The 19,520-nt window shown below is 35.2% G+C and overlaps 1 protein-coding gene across 2 annotated transcripts in view; it reads right to left on the reverse strand.

Annotated features, from left to right (window-relative positions):
• The window catches only part of FIGN (fidgetin, microtubule severing factor), a 183,043-nt gene that overhangs the window by 100,200 nt on the left and 63,323 nt on the right, over positions 1-19,520 (reverse strand). The window lies entirely within an intron of this gene.

Genomic DNA, 19,520 nt, shown 5'->3' on the forward strand with positions numbered 1-19,520 from the left:
GTGTTTTTCTTAGAAAATTAAAAAATGACTTTGGCTATCATGTCATAGCTTTCTCTTCCTTTTTAAGCTGAATTCATCTTCTCAGTTTTTATACCATTGCACACCTTGTTGCATTACTCTCTAGCCTCTCACCATCTTCACTTACACTTCAATAAATCCATGATCTCATCAATCCTGATAGTCCTTCCCATAATCCAGATTTTCATCAATCTGTGCCTTAAGATCCTTTGAATTTACTGCCCATATCTTTCCATAAATCCTCCAAAGAGAGATTGCCCAACATTCTAGAGGTCTTCCTCTAGAATTAAAACAATAAAAATTTACATGTGTAGGGCAGTACATCTTCTGTCCTTGTGTTATGCTTTACTTCACTTTCAAAATCCACTGTCTTTGCTCCTATTCAAGAGACCCTGAATGAAGCTGAAAATCATGAAACTCTGCTGAGTGGATCCATTACAAATTGATGTTAGTCTCAATTGGGCCTTCACTATGGCAAGGCAATTATTTTATACCTCTCTAACTCACTATCTCTCTTACCATAGTGGCTTTTCCAAACCTTTTCATTAGTCCTCTATTCTCCAATAGTTCCCCTTCCTCTTACCCTCTCAGTTGAGAACCTTGCCTCGTATTTCACCAAAAAAAAAATTTTTAGACTGTTTACCAAGACTTCCCTCTTCCTTATCTCTCATCACTCAGACACCTTCCACCACTCTTTCTTCCACATCTGTCTCACAAGAAAAGGCAGTCCTTCTCACTTAAAAAGCAAATCCCTCTTCATGCACAAGAGATTACATTCCATCCTATCTTCTCCAACAGAACAGCCCCCTACCATTCCCACTCTCTTGTTAATCATCAATCTTTTCCTATTAGCTGATTCTCTACTGCCTACAAACACACATCTCTTCCCTCCATAAAAGCCCCTCACTTGATCCATCCATCCCTGCCAGCTCTCATATCTGTCATCATTCTTGTGGGCTAAACACCTTGACAAGCTTGTCTGTAATCTAAGCCTCTACTTCCTTTCCTCTCACTCTCCTCACAACTCTCTGTAGTTTGGATTCTTACTTCATTATGACTTCAATGAGTAATGAGATACTGCTCTCTCTAAAATTGCCAGTGATCTCCTAATTACCATATCCAGTGACGTTTTCTCAATCTTGATTCTTCTTGATCTCTCTGCAGCCTTTGACACAACTGTCGCTTTCTCCTTGATACTATCTTCTCTCTGGGTTTTCATGGAAGTATTCTCTTCACTATCTTCCTACCTTCCTGACCACTCCTCAGTATTCTTTGTGGGATCTTCATCCACTAACTACAGATGTTCCCTCTGGCTCTATCCTTGGTCCTCTTCTCTCTATTTCTGTTGGTGTTCTCATCAGTCTGCACGAATTCAACTATTATCTCTATGTAGCTAATTCTCAGATCTATTTAGCCCTAACCTCTATCCAGTCTAGTCTCATATTTCCAATATGTATTGGTCACTTTGAACCAGTTATCTCATAGGCATATTAAACTCAACATGTTGCAAATCGAATTCTTCACCTTTTACCCCCAGTTCTCCTCTTCACAACTTCTTATTACTCTTCCAGTGAACTGCTATCCTCCTAGTCAACCAAGCTTTCAACCTATGTATCATCCTTCATGTCTCACTTTTTTCCACTCCTCCATATTCAATCTGTTGAAAAGTCTTATCATCCTTACCTTTGTAACATCTCTTGTATTTGTTCCCTCTGATACTGTCACCATGCTAGTGTGGGCACTTATCACATCACAGCAGGACTATTGCAATAGTCTGCTGGTTGATTTTCCTGCCTCAGGTTTCTCCCCGCTTTAGTACATTCTCCACTCAGCAGCCAAACTGATCTTCCTAAAGTATAAATATGACCATGTCAACCCCCTATTAAATGAACTCTTGTGGCTATTTATTGCCACTATAATCAAATAAGAAATTCTCTTTTGGGCATTCAATATATTTCAAAATCTTGAATGGAGTTTTCCATATCTTTATTCCAGGAATTTTCCCTGGTTATTCCTCATGCCTGGAACTCTCTCACTCCTTATCTCTATCTCTTGGCTTCCTACAAGATTCAGCCAAAGTTCCACCTTCTACAAGAAATCTTTCCCAGTCCTCTCTAATCTCAATGCCCTTCCTTTGAGATTTTCTCCAATTTATAATGTTTGTACATAGTTGTTTATGTGTGGCCCCACACCACACATGCACATACATGCATACCTTCATACAAATATACACACACATGCATACATACATACACACTCACAAGTATAAACTCTTTAAGGGCAGGAACAGTTTTTGTGTTTCTTTGTATCTTTATTGTTTAGTATAGTATCTGGCATATAGTTTAATAATTTTTACTTGATGATTTAATGAGATTTGTGGCCATTCAAAAGAGATTGGCATAACAATTCACAAAGGAAAAACAAAGTGGATGAAGAATACACATTGGTCACATTATGAAATATAATTATATTGGTAGCTTAGGAAGTTAGTCCACCAGTACATATAGTTTAGATATGTATGGCAAATGGACAATGAGCTAGGCTCAGAATTAAAGGTAGAGAGAGTAGGTAAATTTGTATTTGGGAAGTTGTATGGTACTTCCAATAATCACATGTTATTCTCTGAAGCTAAAACCTGTCATTTAACATAAGTATTACCCCAAAACTTCTATGTAGCTACAAATTATAGAACATCATGATCTCTGGAGAATTAAAATTTCAGATGACCCAAAGGGCAGGACAGAAATACATGTGGGGTATACGTAGGCTGCAACATATAATGAACAAAGACTTGAATGCCAAAAAATGGCTTAAAAACAATATCAAGGAAATACATAATTGGAAAAGGTGGAGGGCAATAAAGAAATGACAGGTGGACAATCCAAACGATGTGATGGTACCCAATATTTCCACATATTTCTTAAAATATGAATAAATGGGACATGATTAATACTGAATATGGAGGGGGAGGAATCTTCTGTTATTTAGTATGCTAAAGGAACTAATGGGGGTAATAGGTCAAATGAAATAATATATATGTAAAGTATTTTTCAAGCCAGGTAGTACTAAATAAGTGCCAGCTATTATTATTATCAGAAGTAATAAAAAAAAATCCCATTTACACTAAAGATTTCAATTCACAGTGAGAAAACAGGCAAATATAACAAACATTGGAAATAATCAACATTAGAAGACCTATGGAAAGAGAAGTACAACATTACATTTTTGGTGGAACTACATATTGGCTTAGGAATTCTGGAAATAAATTTGAAATAATATTAGATACACGATTAAAATATTTATCACCTTTAAGCAAGAAATCTAACTACTAGGCTAACTCCAACAGGTTAAAGACAGAAAGGTCCTATCTATTCTAAGACACTCATAGCAGCAATTTTTTTGTTGGCAAAGAACAGAAAATAAATAAGATACCCATCATTCCGAAAGTGGCTGAATAAATAGTAATGTGTGAACGTAATAGAATCTTACTGTGCCTTCAACAATGATGACTATGGAAAATTCAGAGAAATACGAGAAATCCTATTGACATGAATATAGACTAAAGTAAGCAGAACGAGGTAAACAGTATATCAAATGACCCCAACAAGGTAAATGGAAAGAACAACCTTAAAATACCTGACTGCTTTGTTATTATAGCCATCAAGTTTGTTCTCAGAGAAGCAAGAAAGTGCAATCCTCTCCTTTCCTTGCAAATGTACGGAATTATGTGTGTGAACCATTGTAGACTCAGTACTGAGTCTAACAGCAGATACCATATTTAAGCTGGTGCATTATATAAGGCTTTTCTGAATATCCTCAGGACTTAGATCTTTCCCTAAAAAAGTTAGCTTGTAAATATTTGTACATACTTCTACGTGTTTATGATTTCTTCCATGATCTATGCTGAAAACTTCTTGAAGGAAGGGGATATTTCAGTTTCTCCCTATGTCTCTAGTACCTAGAAAGGTGCTTGGTACACAGCAAATGCTTAATATATAAATGCATATAGATTGATTAATGTGCCTGTTAAGTCTACTGTTTAATTTTTTTATTTCTTTCATTTAAAAATTTTTTTTATTATAGGGGGGCGGAGCCAAGATGGCAGAGTAGAAAGACACACATACACATAGCTCCGAACCCACAACCCACAGAACAACTACAAAGAAGTAACTCACAGCGAATTCTGCACCCAGAGGCCACAGAACATTGGAGCGAGGGAGATTTCTGTTCCGGAGAGACCTGCAAACCTGTCGCAAAAGGTCCTTCCCGCTGCGGACTGGGCGCCGGGACTGGGAGCTGAATACAGCCCTGCCGCGGCCGCGGCACCGAGAGGAAAAGATCCGAGCGGGCTTCAGGGACAGGATCTCCAGCGGCCGCACAAGTCTCTCCACCCACAGGTGACAGGGGTCGGTGAGAGAGTCTCTTTGGCGGGTCGAGAGGTAGAGGCTGGGAGGCGGCTGCAGACCAGGGCTCCCCAAGCAGGCGGGAGCCTGGATCCATTGTTGAAGGTCTGTGCATAAACTCCTTGAGGGAACTGAGCCTGAGAGGCGGCCCTGCCCCCACCTGAGCACCTGAACTTAATCTCACACTGAATAGCAGCCCTGCCCCCGCCAAAAGCCCTAAGGCTGGAAGCAGCATTTGAATCTCATACCCCAAACGCTGGCTGGGAGGATCAGGAGGCAAGGTGGGTGTGAGGAGAATATTCAGAGGTCAAGTCACTGGCTGAGAAAATGCCCAGAAAAAGGAAAAGAAATAAGACTATAGAAGGTTACTTTCTTGGTGAACAGGCATTTCCTCCCTTCCTTTCTGATGAGGAAGAACAATGCTTACCATCAGGCAAAGACACAGAAATCAAGGCTTCTGTGTCCCAGCCCACCCAATGGGCTCAGGCCATGGAAGAGCTCAAAAAGAATTTTGAAAATCGAGTTAGAGAGGTGGAGGAAAAGCTGGGAAGAGAAATGAGAGACAGGAAGTCAAAGCATGAACAGCAGATCAGCTCCCTGCTAAAGGAGACCCAAAAAATTGTTGAAGAAAATAACACCTTGAAAACTAGCCTAACCCAATTGGCAAAAGAGGTTCAAAAAGCCAATGAGGAGAAGAATGCTTTCAAAAGCAGAATTAGCCAAATGGAAAAGAAGATTCAAAGGCTCACTGAAGAAAATAGTTCTTTCAAAATTAGAATGGCACAGATGGAGGCTAAGGACTTTATGAGAAAGCAAGAACTCACAGAACAAAGCCAGAAGAATGGAAAAATGGAAGATAATGTGAAATATCTCATTGGAAAAATAACTGACCTGGAAAATAGATCCAGGAGAGACAATTTAAAAATTATGGGACTACCTGAAAGCCATGATCAAAAAAAGAGCCTAGACATCATCTTTCATGAAATTATCAAGGAAAACTGACCTGAGATTCTAGAACCAGAGGGCAAAATAAATATTCAAGGAATCCACAGAACACCGCCTGAAAGAGATCCAAAAAGAGAAACTCCCAGGAACATTGTGGCCAAATTCCAGAGTTCCCAGGTCAAGGAGAAAATATTGCAAGCAGCTAGAAAGAAACAATTCAAGTATTGTGGAAATACAATCAGGATAACACAAGATCTAGCAGCCTCTCCATTAAGGGATCGAAGGGCATGGAATAGGATATTCCAGAAGTCAAAGGAACTAGGACTAAAACCAAAAATCACCTACCCAGCAAAACTGAGTATAATACTTCAGGGGAAAAATTGGTCTTTCAATGAAATAGAGGATTTTCAAGCATTCTTGATGAAAAGACCAGAGCTGAAAAGAAAATCTGACTTTCAAACACAAGAATGAAGAGAACCATGAAAAGGTGAACAGCAAAGAGAAGTCATAAGGAACTTACTAAAGTTGAACTGTTTGCATTCCTACATGGAAAGACAATATTTGTAACTCTTGAAACATTTCAGTATCTGGGTACTGTGTGGGATTACACACACACGCACATGCACACACGCACACAAACATAGAGACAGAGTGCACAGAGTGAATTGAAGAGGATGGGATTATATCTTAAAAAAAAAATGAAATCAAGCAGTGCGAGAAAAATATATTGGGAGGAGAAAGGGAGAAATGGAATGGGGCAAATTATCTCTCATAAAAGAGGCAAGCAAAAGACTCATTAGTGGAGGGATAAAGAGGGGAGGTGAGAGAAAAACATGAAGTCTACTCTCATCACATTCCACTAAAGGAAAGAATAAAATGCACACTCATTTTGGTATGAAAACCTATCTTACAATACAGGAAAGTGGGGGATAAGGGGATAAGCAGGGTGGGGGGCATGATAGAAGGGAGGGCATGGGGAGGAGAGTGCAATTTGAGGTCAACACTCATGGGGAGGGATAGGATCAAAAGAGAATAGAAGTAATGGGGGACAGGATAGGATGGAGGGAAATATAGTTAGTCCTATACAACACAACTATTATGGAAGTCATTTGCAAAACTACACAGATTTGACCTATGTTGAACTGCTTGCCTTCCAAAGGGAAGGGGTGGAGAGGGAGGGAGGTAAAGAAGTTGGAACTCAAAGTGTTAGGATCAACTGTCGAGTAATGTTCTTGCCACTAGGAAATAAGAAATACAGGTAAAGGGGTATAGAAAGCTATCTGGCCCTACAGGACAAAAGAGAAGATGGAGACAAGGGCAGAGAGGGATGATAGAAGAGAGAGCAGATTGGTCATAGGGGCAATTAGAATGCTTGGTGTTTGGGGGGGAGGGGATAAAAGGGGAGAAAATTTGTAACCCAAAATTTTGTGAAAATGAATGTTAAAAGTTAAATAAATAAATTTAATTTAAAAAAAAATTTTTTATTATAAGGGATAGTTCACAGAATAGAAGTGATTTCATTGGAAAGGAAATTGATTAGAAATACAGTATATAATTAGCACTATTTCTGTTAACGAATATACTAAGCTTTAGTCCTTCGGAATTAAAAATCAACAAATTTCCAGAGCTAGTTAGATGTCATAGTTGATAGAGTGGTGAACTCAGAATCAAGAAGTTTGATACCTGCTTCTGGAATTTTCCAGCTGTGTGACTGTAGGCAAGTCACTTAACCTCTCTGTCTCAGTTTTCTCATTTATAAAATGAAGATAAAATAATAGCACCTAATTCATGGGGTTTTTGTGAGGATCTAAAGAGATAACATTTGTAAAGTGTTTTTTTTTTACAAACTTTAAAGCTCTAAAATGATTTATTATTATTGTCATAGTGTCTACTCAACGCCTTGAAAGGTGGTGATGGGGGAGGGGAGGATGAGTAATGAGCTCTCACAGAGTGTATCTGCCATCAAAGAGATTATAATCCACTTGAGAACATGAGACAAACACCCATGAAAGAAATTCAGCCATTAAACTGTGTAGTACTTACCAGCCATAAACGCAATGAGTTTTTTTTAATGTGAAAATTAAGAGTGGTCGAGAAAAAGATATAGGCATTAAAATGGTTCTTTCGAAACAGACGAGATTCAATTTGGTTCCAGAGGCCTGACAGGGAAGTTTTTTACCCACCTCTTGACAGAACATGACACTGTGTTCAGTTCTAGAAGCAACATTTTAGGAAAAAGAGTGACAAGCTTAAGGGCAACCAGAGAAAGGTGAACAACGTGGTGAGGGGAGTTGAAATTAAAGAATCATTTGAAGAAACTAGGATGTTTCTTTACATGGAAACTTGGTGGGGGATAGAGGTGGGTGAGAGATAACTAGCTTTCAGTATTGGAAAAACTGCTAAGTAAAAGAGAAATTTAGGTTTTCTTTCATTAAACACAGATGACAGAATTAGGATAAATAAATGGAAGCTGCAAGGAGGTAGATTTCAGTTTGATTAATTTAAAATCTTCCTAACAGATTATTCAGAGTTGAATCAGCTGCTTTGATTCAAGGGAATCCCTGATTTCTAGAGGAATTCATATAGAAATTTAAAATTACTTGTCTTGTAGAGAGCATTCATGCTCATGTATGAGTTAAAATGGGTGATCATTGAAGTTCTTTCTAACTCTAATATTCTATGACCCTTTGATTTAGAGATCTCATAAATAAAAATATTTAATTAAGATTTATATGCATTAAGACGAACAGAGAAATGATTTTTTTTATGAGTGTAAGAAAATAGTGTTAATAGTTAAAAAACATGACACTCTAAAAATTTGAGATGTACACATAATTAGAGTTAGGATGAGGAAAAGAAGTCCAGAAAAGAAACAAAGGGGTAATAGAATAAAGAGATCAAGTACAGGGTAATAGAATGTAGAAGAGGTAAAAGGTTTCCAGAGATAGATAGTTAACAGTGCCAAATGTCAAAGACAAGCTAAGAAGATTGAAGAATGAAAACAGGCTTTTGGATTTCACAAGAAGGTCATTGGTATCCTTAAGAGAAGAATTTTAGCTGAGTGGCAGGGGCATGGGCCAAATTACAAGGGCTATAGAAGAGAATAAGGGGGCAGAAGATGAACACAATGACTATAGACTGAACATTCAAAGAGATAGATGGGGAGAAAAAGGTGAGAGGCTGGAAGACAGCTAGCAGTATAAGCAGAATAATGAATACTTTTGCAAAGATTTTTTTTTAATGTATGATGTAAGAAAGTCATGGAGAGTAAAAGAAGATGCTAGAGCAGAAAAGAATAATACTTTTAACTGAAAATTCAAGAGAAAGGAGAAAAAAGTGCAGACAAACTATTAAGCTGAATATTATGGACATAGAAAAGAGTGACAAGAAAAAGAAGGTGTTTGCAATGTAATTTTCCCAAGATCAAAGTTATGTAAAAAAGAGAAAAGACAAGAAAAGTTTATTGTTATATAAAGATCTATTAAGGACAAGAGTAAAGAATACCATATATATATATATACATACACATATGTATATATATAATTTTTATTAAAAAGTCATATAACAAGAGTGAGGGAAGAGTCATGGAAGGATATAACTGGAAATCTTAAAGGGAAATAAGATTCTAGGGAACAACGCATGGCCTCATCTACGTATGTACCTATGAATATAAGTAATGAGTAAAAGTAGCTTACATTTTACCACAAGTAGGATGACCTTACTGATATCACGAAACTTGAGAAGAAGGGATTCAGAATAGAAGATGATGGAGAGGCACAGCATTCAAAAGAAACAGATCTCTTAGAATAGGCAGTAGAATAACTTTTTTTTTTTGCATAGATAGCTTTAATTGGACTCAACAAGCATGTCTCAGTCAAGGAGACTTTTGATTAGCTCCTATGACATTATCTTCCCCAGTATAGTGCTTTCTCTTTTAGGAAAAAAAAAGAAACTGAGTTAAGCAAAACCATCAAATTTTGCAAGGATGACTGCTAGGACAAGGAACTTGGCACTTTTACTCTGACGTTTCTTAAAACAAAGAAGAGTTGTTTTGACAAGTCATCAGAAACCAACATTGACCATTATTTCTTAACTAAATTCTGATGTACTTTAATGTTCTCTTAGTATCTATGATGATCATCATTGCTCTCACAATTCTGTTTATTTAATTTTCCATCAGTTCATTAAAATCTTCCCACGTTTCTCTTAATTATTCAAATGCACAACTTCTTATAAAGCAATAATGTTCCATATGCATATAGGAATGTGTTCAGCTACTTTCCAATAAAAAAGTAAATCATACGTCTCCAGGATTTTGCAAAGAGTATGACTATGAATTTTTTTGTTTTATATGGGATTTTTTCTCATTGACTTCTGCAGTGTATAAACCTAGTAATAAGATTTCTACATCAAAAGACTATGATCAGTTGAGTCACTTTTCTCATGTAATTCATGCATTGTTTTCTGTAATGGTTGGAAGGCTTCACAGCTCCACCAACAGTGTATTGGTTTGCCTATCTTCCAACCAACATTGAATGATTTTATCTTACACCACCTTTTACAACTTAATGGATGTGATATAATATTTGTTTGGTTTTAAGTTGCATTTGTCTTCTATTTTTAGTGATTTGGAGCATTTTTTCATATGGTGGTTGCCAATCTTTTAAAAACTATTCATGTGCTTTGAAATTCTATAATAGGAATTGACTCAGTCTTAGAAATGTGTGCCATTTCTCTATAGTTTAAGATATCTGCACTTTATCAGAGTTGTTTGAGGAAAATTTTTCCTTAATCCATATTTTTTTTGGATACATTAATTTGGTTCATGGAAAATTTTTTAACTTTATATAACTGAAATTATACCTGTGAAAATCTATACTCTACACATTGTTTGGTTATGAATTCCCATACTAACCATAGTTGTTATCTTGCTTTCCACTCATTTTTAATGACATGATCTTTGATATTGAGATATGTCAATGCTGTAAATTGTATCTAGTTTTGTAATTTAATCTCGTGATTTAGCATTTTGTTATTTAAGTTATTAACTATGTTTGTTAGTTATTTTCATAGTATTGAAGCTTTCTTGGAACTCTGGTATACGAACTTGTACAAAACAGTTCTTTGGATACACTACTATAACTTTGCTAAATTTTCAATTATAATGTTTGTGCCAATATTCATTAATTGTATTGCATTATAGTTCTCTTTCTCTCCTTAAAATATCAAGCACCAAAATGATATTCACCCTTGTAAATATTTACAAAACTGAAACTAACTAAGCTATAGCATTTTTCTGAAAGCTATAGGAGAAAAGAGAAAGAAATGATATCACCTCCAGACAGAGTATGTGGGTGATGCTTCACTGATGCAACTTATAAAACTGGTACAGAGGTGAGATACAGAAGTCCAAAGCATGTCCTACTAGACATTTATCAGAATTCAATAACTAATATAAGACTATTGACAAAAGCAGAACATGTTGACTGGAATATCTTCTTAGAGCTCTGTCAAAGAGACATTTTAATTCAAAACAGGAGAGGGAAAACTTTGCATGTGTATCTGCCAAAAACAGTTGTAATAGTGAGTAGTGCCTTTAAGATAGAAAAGAAAACAGGAGTAGAGAAGATCAATAATTCATCAGAGAATACATTCCAGAAAAGAGCCAGCAATTCTGGCATACACCCTCTATTTGGGGAGAACAGGTTTCATAGGGCTCAGAGGAAAAAAAATAGAATTGTATGACCTGAAATTCTTCAGAGTCAGTATACCCCCAAAATACCCCCAAACTCTGAAAATTCAAATTCTGCAGACACTAACAGGATCAGTTCTAATGGGAAAAGGGGAGTGTTAAAGAAAAAGGTTTGGGACAGGAATGTTACTGGTTAGATTATTTCAAGATGTATAATATTCAATTGACCAACATTTATTAATCTTTTACTGTCAGTCAGGCACTGTGCTAAGTGATGGTGATTCAAAGACAAAAGTGAAACAAGCCCAGCCCTGTAAGAGTTTATATTCTGAGGGGGGAAAATTATGTGTGTGTGTGTGTGTGTGTGTGTGTGTGTGTGTATGAAAGCAATATCGTTTTGAGAAGGAACTGGGGAAATCAGGAAAGGTTTTATCAAAAATGTGGTGCTTGAACTGAATCTTGAACGTAGCCACGGTTTGCAAATGGTTGTTGTGAGGAGAGTATGCATTGTAGGCACTGGAGATAGTTAGGGACATTGAGTGGTGTGTGTGTGTGTGTGTGTGTGTGTGTGTGTGTGTAACAGTAGGTAGATCATTACGATTGGATCACAGAGTACAGGGAGAGGAGTAATGTAGAAGAACACTTGAAAGGTAGGGAGGTGACAGGTAGTCCAGAAATATAAATGCCAAAAAGAAGAGCTAACATGTGATTCAAGAAGCAACAAGAAGCCAATGGAAGCAAGGGGAGGTATTGGAAGTTACAATACATAGGCTTGTAAAAAATCATGTCAGGAGAATTAAGCTGGTGATGAAAACTAAGGACAATAAAAAAAAATCTTTTAAAACTATGTTGAGGGTAACAAGAAGATTAAAGAAAAGTTAGATCCAGTGTCTCGGGAAGATGGAACACTGATAATAGACAAACGTTTTCTCTGCTAAGGAAATAGAAAATAAAAATGGTTAATAGAATTATAAAAGTCTTTCAGATAAGATGGTAATATGTTAGGACCTAGAAGACCTGAGATCAACCATGAATATCCCAGTAAATTTCTAAAAATGTACTAGAAGGAACAATTATACAGAAAGTCAAAGATAATTGTTTAAGCTTTTCCATCTAGTTCAGGACTACACAAAAAAACTTCCAGAAACCTCTAAGCAAAGACAATCCAGGAGAGGCAGAAAGCACAGAGTATTGGTAGCCCAGAGTCATCATAGAAGACAGGACTATAGCACTGCCTAGACAGGTAGCAATGGACCTATAGCATGAGAAAATACCAGAGAAGTGCCCAAAGACCAGATCCCAAATAGCTCAGCATTCAGTTAGCTCATGCCCAAACCATAGCAGTAGGCCATACCAGCACCCAAGCAGCCTGTGACCATCATAGAGTCCCAGTAGTATACAACAGAACCAAAGCAGTAGAGACAGGGGTAGGTGAGAGTCTGGACAAAGAATGTCTGAGCCACAGCAGGAAAAAAAAGTCTTGGAAAGGACCTGAGATCTTGCACATCGGAAGATATCTGGTTGGCCCTGTCAGGTTTACAGCAAAGAATGGAGCCAATTTTAGGTTTGGGACAGTCCAAGAAGGTGGATATAAAGCAATCAAGGCCAAAACCTAAGTTAAACCACCAGCTGAGCAAAGACCCAGGAATTCTTGCAGAAGGAAAGGCTACCTAAGTCTTAGTCACCACATCTAGAATCAAGCAGGGCCTTTTCATCCCATCCAAGAGCAGAGAAGGAATAAGAGTACAACTCAACAACAATGGCTGAAATGTGAAGCTGGACGTGAGCAAAGAGAAGAAAGTTATAAACATAATGAAGAAATACTATGGACTGAGAAGCCCAAGAGTGAGTCCAAAAGAAGTAACTCAATAAGTCTAATCATTCTCAAAGTAAAGAACGGCCTGGCCACAAAGACAATAAGAGTACTGGGAAGAAATGAAGGAACAAATGTAAGATGTAATATTAAAATAAAATAATATCTAGGAATGTAAAAATGGGAGGAATTAATAGCTTAAGAGAGCAAGCAACAAACTTTACACACGATTGAACTCCCTGAAAATTGGAAAAGGCCAAACAGAAAGCAATGAATCCATAAGACAATAATAAAATGAAAATGAAGTCCAAAAATTGAAAAAAATAGAAGAAAATGGAAAGCACATAGTATTACAAAGATGTCCATAAAAATATGTCAGAGAAAGATAATCTGAGAATCATTGGACTACTTGAAAAATATGAGAAAGGAGCATGGATACCATATTTCAAGAAAGAGAGAGAGAGAGAGAGAGAGAGAGAGAGAGAGATTTTAACCAGGAATTGAAACAAAAATAGAAAAAAAAACCCGCTGATCATTTTGTGAAAAAAAAAACTCAAAATTTAAACTCAACACAATAGCTCAAACTCAAAGCTTATAGGCCATAGAAAAAAAAATGCTACAAGAACCTCCCCCTCCCCCTCACACACACACACACACACACACACACACACACACACACAAGTACTGTGGAAACTATAGTCAGGATTACTTTTGACTATACAGCTATCACCATAAAGTCAAGTAGATCTTGAAATATAATATTCCAAAAGGCAAATATAAAGGCTTATAACCAAGAATAACTTACCCTTCAAAATGTTCATAATACTACAGGGAAAAAAATGACCTTTTGTAGAAGAGAGGACTTTCAAACACTCCTAATGAAAATACCAGAGATGAGTAGAAAATTTGAAATGTAAATACAGGAGTCAAAAATAAACTATAATTGTAAATACATTTGAACTTTGGAACAGACTAAAGAATGAAATACTCTCATACTAATAGGAGAAGAAGAAACAAGTGTCTTTTCAGAACTCTAATGTCTCAAAAAGTCAAAGAAACAAGTAAGATAAACAGATAGCTTAGGAGTAGTTTTGTTCTATATTGGTAATTTTTAGAGAAGAGAAAGGCTGAAACGTGGAACACAGTACAGAAATAAAGAGGTGTAGGGAAACTACTATCTCACTGAATAGAAATGCAGAAGAAGGAAAAAAATTTTTGTAGAGGAAGAAATGAAGGAAAAAATATCATGTGAACTTCACTCTCATCTGAACCAGATAAAAGAGGATTGAGAATATTAATAAACACACTTCACACATACACACATAGCTACACAGAAAGAGACAGAGAGTTTAGTATAGAAATACATTAAATTCAAAAGGAAAAGGTGTATCATCACTACAAAATAATCATAAGCAAAACAAACATGGAGTAGGGGAATTGAAAATGGGAAATTAAAAGGAAAGAGTAAAAACCTATGATTAGGCTGAGTGAGGGGAAACAGAAGAGGGGCAATGGAATGGAAATATTGTTTTCATGGTACATCACAAGTCTTAAACTTTTTAAAGGGCAGGGAGCAAAAAAGGAAAAAGTTCAAGAGAACAGAAAGACAGGAAATATATAGTTAATGATTCCATCTTAATGGGATAAATTTCCAATAAAAGAAGAGATGATAGCAAAATGGATTGAGTAGAATTCAAGCACATATTAGTTACAAGAAATATTTGAAACAATGATTCACAAGAAGTTAAAATAAAGTAGTGCAGCAAAATCTATTATGTTTCAGGAGAACAAAAAAAATCAAAATTAGCTCTTAAAAAATAGACGTGGTTAAAAGTGACAAAAAAGAAATTTATAACATACTTAAAGACACCACAGAAAGTAAATTAATGTCTATACTTAATAGATATTAACCAAATGTCACATGGCATCTAAATACTTGCAGAAAAAGTTAAGCAAAATTCAGAAACAAACAGACAATAAAACTATAATAGCGGCAGCCTCAAGGTACCTCTTTCAAAACTAGGCAAATCTAACAAGAAGATAAATAAGTAATTAAGTATCTCAATGAAATGTATATGCATATATACATATATATATATATATATGTTCCTATCCTTTAAAGAAGATATGAAGAAAATTATCAGAAACTTTTTTGAGGAATTAAACCATCAACACTGACAATACAGATGAAATGGATGACTATTTTAAAATTACAAAATTATCTTAACTAACAATAAGAAATAGACCAATTAAATAACCCTATTTCAGAAAATGGGATTGAACAAGGTATAAGCTTTCAAAGAAGAAGAAAAAAAGCAGGACTATAATACAAGTGCTTGATAGCAAACTTACCAGAACGATTAATTGCAATATTAGATGAATTGAAAATATAGGGAAAAAGATAAAAAAAACCTTTTTATATGATATAAAGATGTTATTGATACTTAAACTAAGGATAAGTAAAACAGAAGGAAAAAATATAAATTAATATCCCAAATGAATCTGAAACACAATATAAATGAAATAAGAAAAAAGAGATATAACATTATAAATAATTATGTACTGCGACTGGGCTGGACTTATAACTGGAATGTAGGACTGGCTCAATATAAAGAAAATTATATGTACAACAGACTATGTTAAAAGCAAAAATTACCTTAAAACCTATCACAATTATATCAATACATATTAAAAATACTTTTTATAAAATACCATTTTTATTTAAAAAAAACATAGGAATGAATGCACTTTTTCTTAATATGACAGATATTATCTACCTAATACCAAGAGCAAATGTTATTTGTAATGGAGAAAAGCTAAAAGACTTCAAATAAGATGAGGGATAAAGTAAGGATGTTCATTTTCATCGTTATTATTTGATATAGTTTAAGAAATGCTAGCTGTAACAACATAATAGAAAAAAGAAAAGAAAATATGGGTAAAGTGGAAATAAAACTATATTTTTTAACAGATAATATGATGGTCTATCTAGAGATTCTTCAAGAGTCAACTAAATTTAATTGAAGCAATTAAAATTCAATGAAGTTACAGATAGGATATGAAATAAATCCATATAAATCAATAATATTCTATATATTACCAATAAAATCAAGTAAAGAGAGATAGAAAGAGAAATCTCATTTAATATAATTACAGGGTATTTAAAATATTCTAGAATTTATCAACCAAGATACACATACTAATTATAAGAACAAAGTTACCAAATGCTCTGCACAGAAATACAGACCAAAATAATTGAATAAATATTAATTATTCATGACTGAGTTAAGAAAATATAGTAAAAATAACTCTACCTAAATTCATTTATTTATCTAGTGGCATATTAATAGACCAACCAAGAGATTACTTTATACGGCTGGAAAAAATAATGATGAAATTCATCTGGAGGAAGAAAAGGTCAAAGATTTTGAGGGAAATAATGAGGACAAAAGTGAAAAGGAGGCCTAGCAGTGCCAGATCTGAAACAAAAAAGAAATCAGTACTCATTAAACTTAATTGGTACTGGTTAAGAAATAGAGAGGTCCATCAATAGAACATATTATTTAGTAAGAAAGGAAATACCTTTCACAACTAAGAACAGGGGAAGAATTTATGACCATGTAGAGATAAAGAGGATCCCAGAGGATACAACGGACAATTCTGATTGCATAAAATTAAAACATTTTTGTACAAACTAGACCAAGATATATAAAATTAGAATAGAAATAAATGGGGAGAAAAAAAAAAAAACAACTTTCTGGCACATTTCTCTGATAAATGTCTCACATGAAAGTCACAAAAGGAATTGATTCAAATATGTAAGAAGAGCCATTGCTCAATAGATAAATCATCAAAGGATTTGAACAAGAAGTATTCTAAGCAATTTAAGCAATGTGACTTTCAAAAGTCATATTTTTCAAATGCTCAAAATCAATAATAACTACAGGAAAGTTCAAAGACCTCTGAGGTTCCAACTCATACCTGTGAGATTAGCCTAGATGACAAGAAAGGAAAATAACCATTACTGAGTAGGCTGCAGGGGAACAAGCATACTAACGCACCAATGGTAGAGCAATGAGCTGGTTCAGCCATTCTGGAAAGTAATTTAGAATTATGCACCCCAAGCCAGTAAACTTTGCATCCCCTTTGAACCAGTGACACCAGTGCTAGGCCTGTACATTAATGAGATCAATGAAAGAGGAATAGGAATTACATGTAGAAAAATGTTCATGGCTACTCTTTTTGTGTTAGCAAATATCTGGAAACTAATGTCCCATTGCCTGGGAATGGCTGAACAAATTATAGTATATGAATATAGTGGAAAATCATTTCCCCATAAGAAAAAATGGAAAGGACAGTTTCAGATGAACCCAGAAAGATTTTTATAAACTGAGGAGTGAACTGAGCAGAACCAGAACAATTTATATAATAATAAAAAGTGTAAAAATAAACATTGAAAGACTGTGACCAATGAAATGACCAACTATGATTCCAGAGGACTAATGATGAAGAATGCTAGCTGCTTCCTCACTGAGATGTGATGGACTTAAGGTCCATTTCTGGACTGATGTGGTCCTTTTTTGTTATTAGCTGTAGAGATTTGTGTCAATTTTAAAAATACCTTCATTGGTGTGTGTGTGTGTGTGTATGTGTGTGTGTGTGTCTGTGTGTGTCTGTGTGTGTGTAGAAGTGGGTATGGGTGAAGGTGGGTGGATAATAGGGTTGTCAAAAAATAAAGCAACGTCACTGAAGCATTATGTTAACGCACAGAAAAAAAGAAGGCAAATAGGAAGCACAGATACACAAGACAGCTTTGAAAGCTACATATGAACTTAGCGTGACTTCATCAAGAAAATGACAAATCTAACTAACTTCATTTCTTTTGTGATAGGGTAATTAGACTGCAAGATCAGGAGGTAGCTATAGACGTACCACAAGATTTAAGTAAAATATCTGAGAATCTCTCATGCTATCCTTGTGACCAAGAAGAGACATAAGCTTGATTATAGTACAGTGAGACAAATGAGGAACTTCTTGAATGAACAGAACCAAGGAGTTAATGAGTTGATGTCAACTGAGATGTAGTAATCTCTTTTGGAGTACCTTAAAAGGGTTGTTCTGTTTAAGATTTTGAACCATTGATTTAAATGAAGGGACAGATGTCATAGTGATAAGATAACACAAAGTCAGTGTCATAGCAATAATAGTGTTAATAAACATTTACATGATGTTTTAAGGTTTGCAAAGCACTTCATATAAGTTATCTTATTTTATTCTTACAACAACTCTAAGAGTTATCATCAACCCCAGGCTATCTGAGGAAAGGAGGTGAACAGAGGTTGAAAGATTTGTCCAGATCACACAGCCAGTAAGTATCTGAGGTTGGATTTAGCCTCATGTCTTTGTGACTCCAGGTCCAGATTTAGAGTCAAAAAATAATTCAGTTCATCTTGTTACGATGTAGGAAGAGATTCTTTTTCATGTTATGGATTAGACTAGCTACCCTCTGATATTACATTTGAATGAAATATGATGACAGTTCAGAAAACTAGTCAATAATTTCTCTCAGAAATCTGGAAAAGCAGTAAAAAAAAAAAGTACTATTCTGGATTTAACACAGAATAATTAGTTGGTGAAGAGAAAGCAATAAAAGGCTTGTGAAAAAGTAATGTGGCAATGGTAAAGTATATAAGAGCTGAGTAAAGGAACACTCAGAAAAGTCAGAGCTATCTCCCAGACTTTAGGAAAGTAGATTTTTAAAAGCTGCGAGAAAAGATTAGGTCATTCCTAGGGAGTGTAAAAAAGAAGATTACTCAAGAGGTATGGAAGGTTCTCAAAGGAGAATTCTAACATTGAAATAACAAATGACTAACAATGAAGTAACAAATGGAAAAAACAAATAACAAATGAAAAGGAAAAACGAGGAAGGCTTCTTAAGAGTCTGACATAATATCTACATAGAGAACAAGTTGATAACTTAGAAAAAGAAAAATGACATGCAAGAGATGACAAGAGGGACACAAAAACAAATGCAAAGAATCTCATAATCCTATAAGATTAGTGTCAGAAAAACTAAAACCCAGAATAAAATGAAGACTGTAAAAATATTAACATAACAAAAAAGTGTCTTTTTAAAATAATATTATCATTGTCTTTCACATGTATATATCACTTGATGGCATTCAGAGAACTTTTATTGTGATAACCTTGGCAGGGTAAACAATGAAAGTATTGTGATATTCATTTCACAGATGAGGAAACTGAGGTTCTGAGAGGTTCAGTGACTCCCATGGATCACACACCTAATAAGTGTTAGAGTCAGGACTTAAATGCTGGTTCTTTTGATACACAATTCAGCTTGCCAAGAGACTATTGTATGAAATAGGTAGCTTTATATGAATAGAGAAAAGCAAAATTATTTAATTCCTTTTTTGGTCCAGATTTCTCTGTAAAAGATAATGACCGAACTGGAAAATGTAGAAGAAACACATTTAAAATGGAACCAAATCCTGAGAGATGAGGAGATAATAAGAGAACATTTAGATAATCTAAATTAATTTAAGTCACCTGGTTGGAGTGAATTATACCCCAGGGTACTTAAAGAACTTGCAGGTGTGATCAAGAAATCATACCACAATTTTTGAGAAAT

The sequence above is a fragment of the Notamacropus eugenii genome, chromosome 5 (genome assembly GCF_028372415.1).
Source record: "Notamacropus eugenii isolate mMacEug1 chromosome 5, mMacEug1.pri_v2, whole genome shotgun sequence".
Classification (NCBI taxonomy): Eukaryota; Metazoa; Chordata; class Mammalia; order Diprotodontia; family Macropodidae; genus Notamacropus; species Notamacropus eugenii.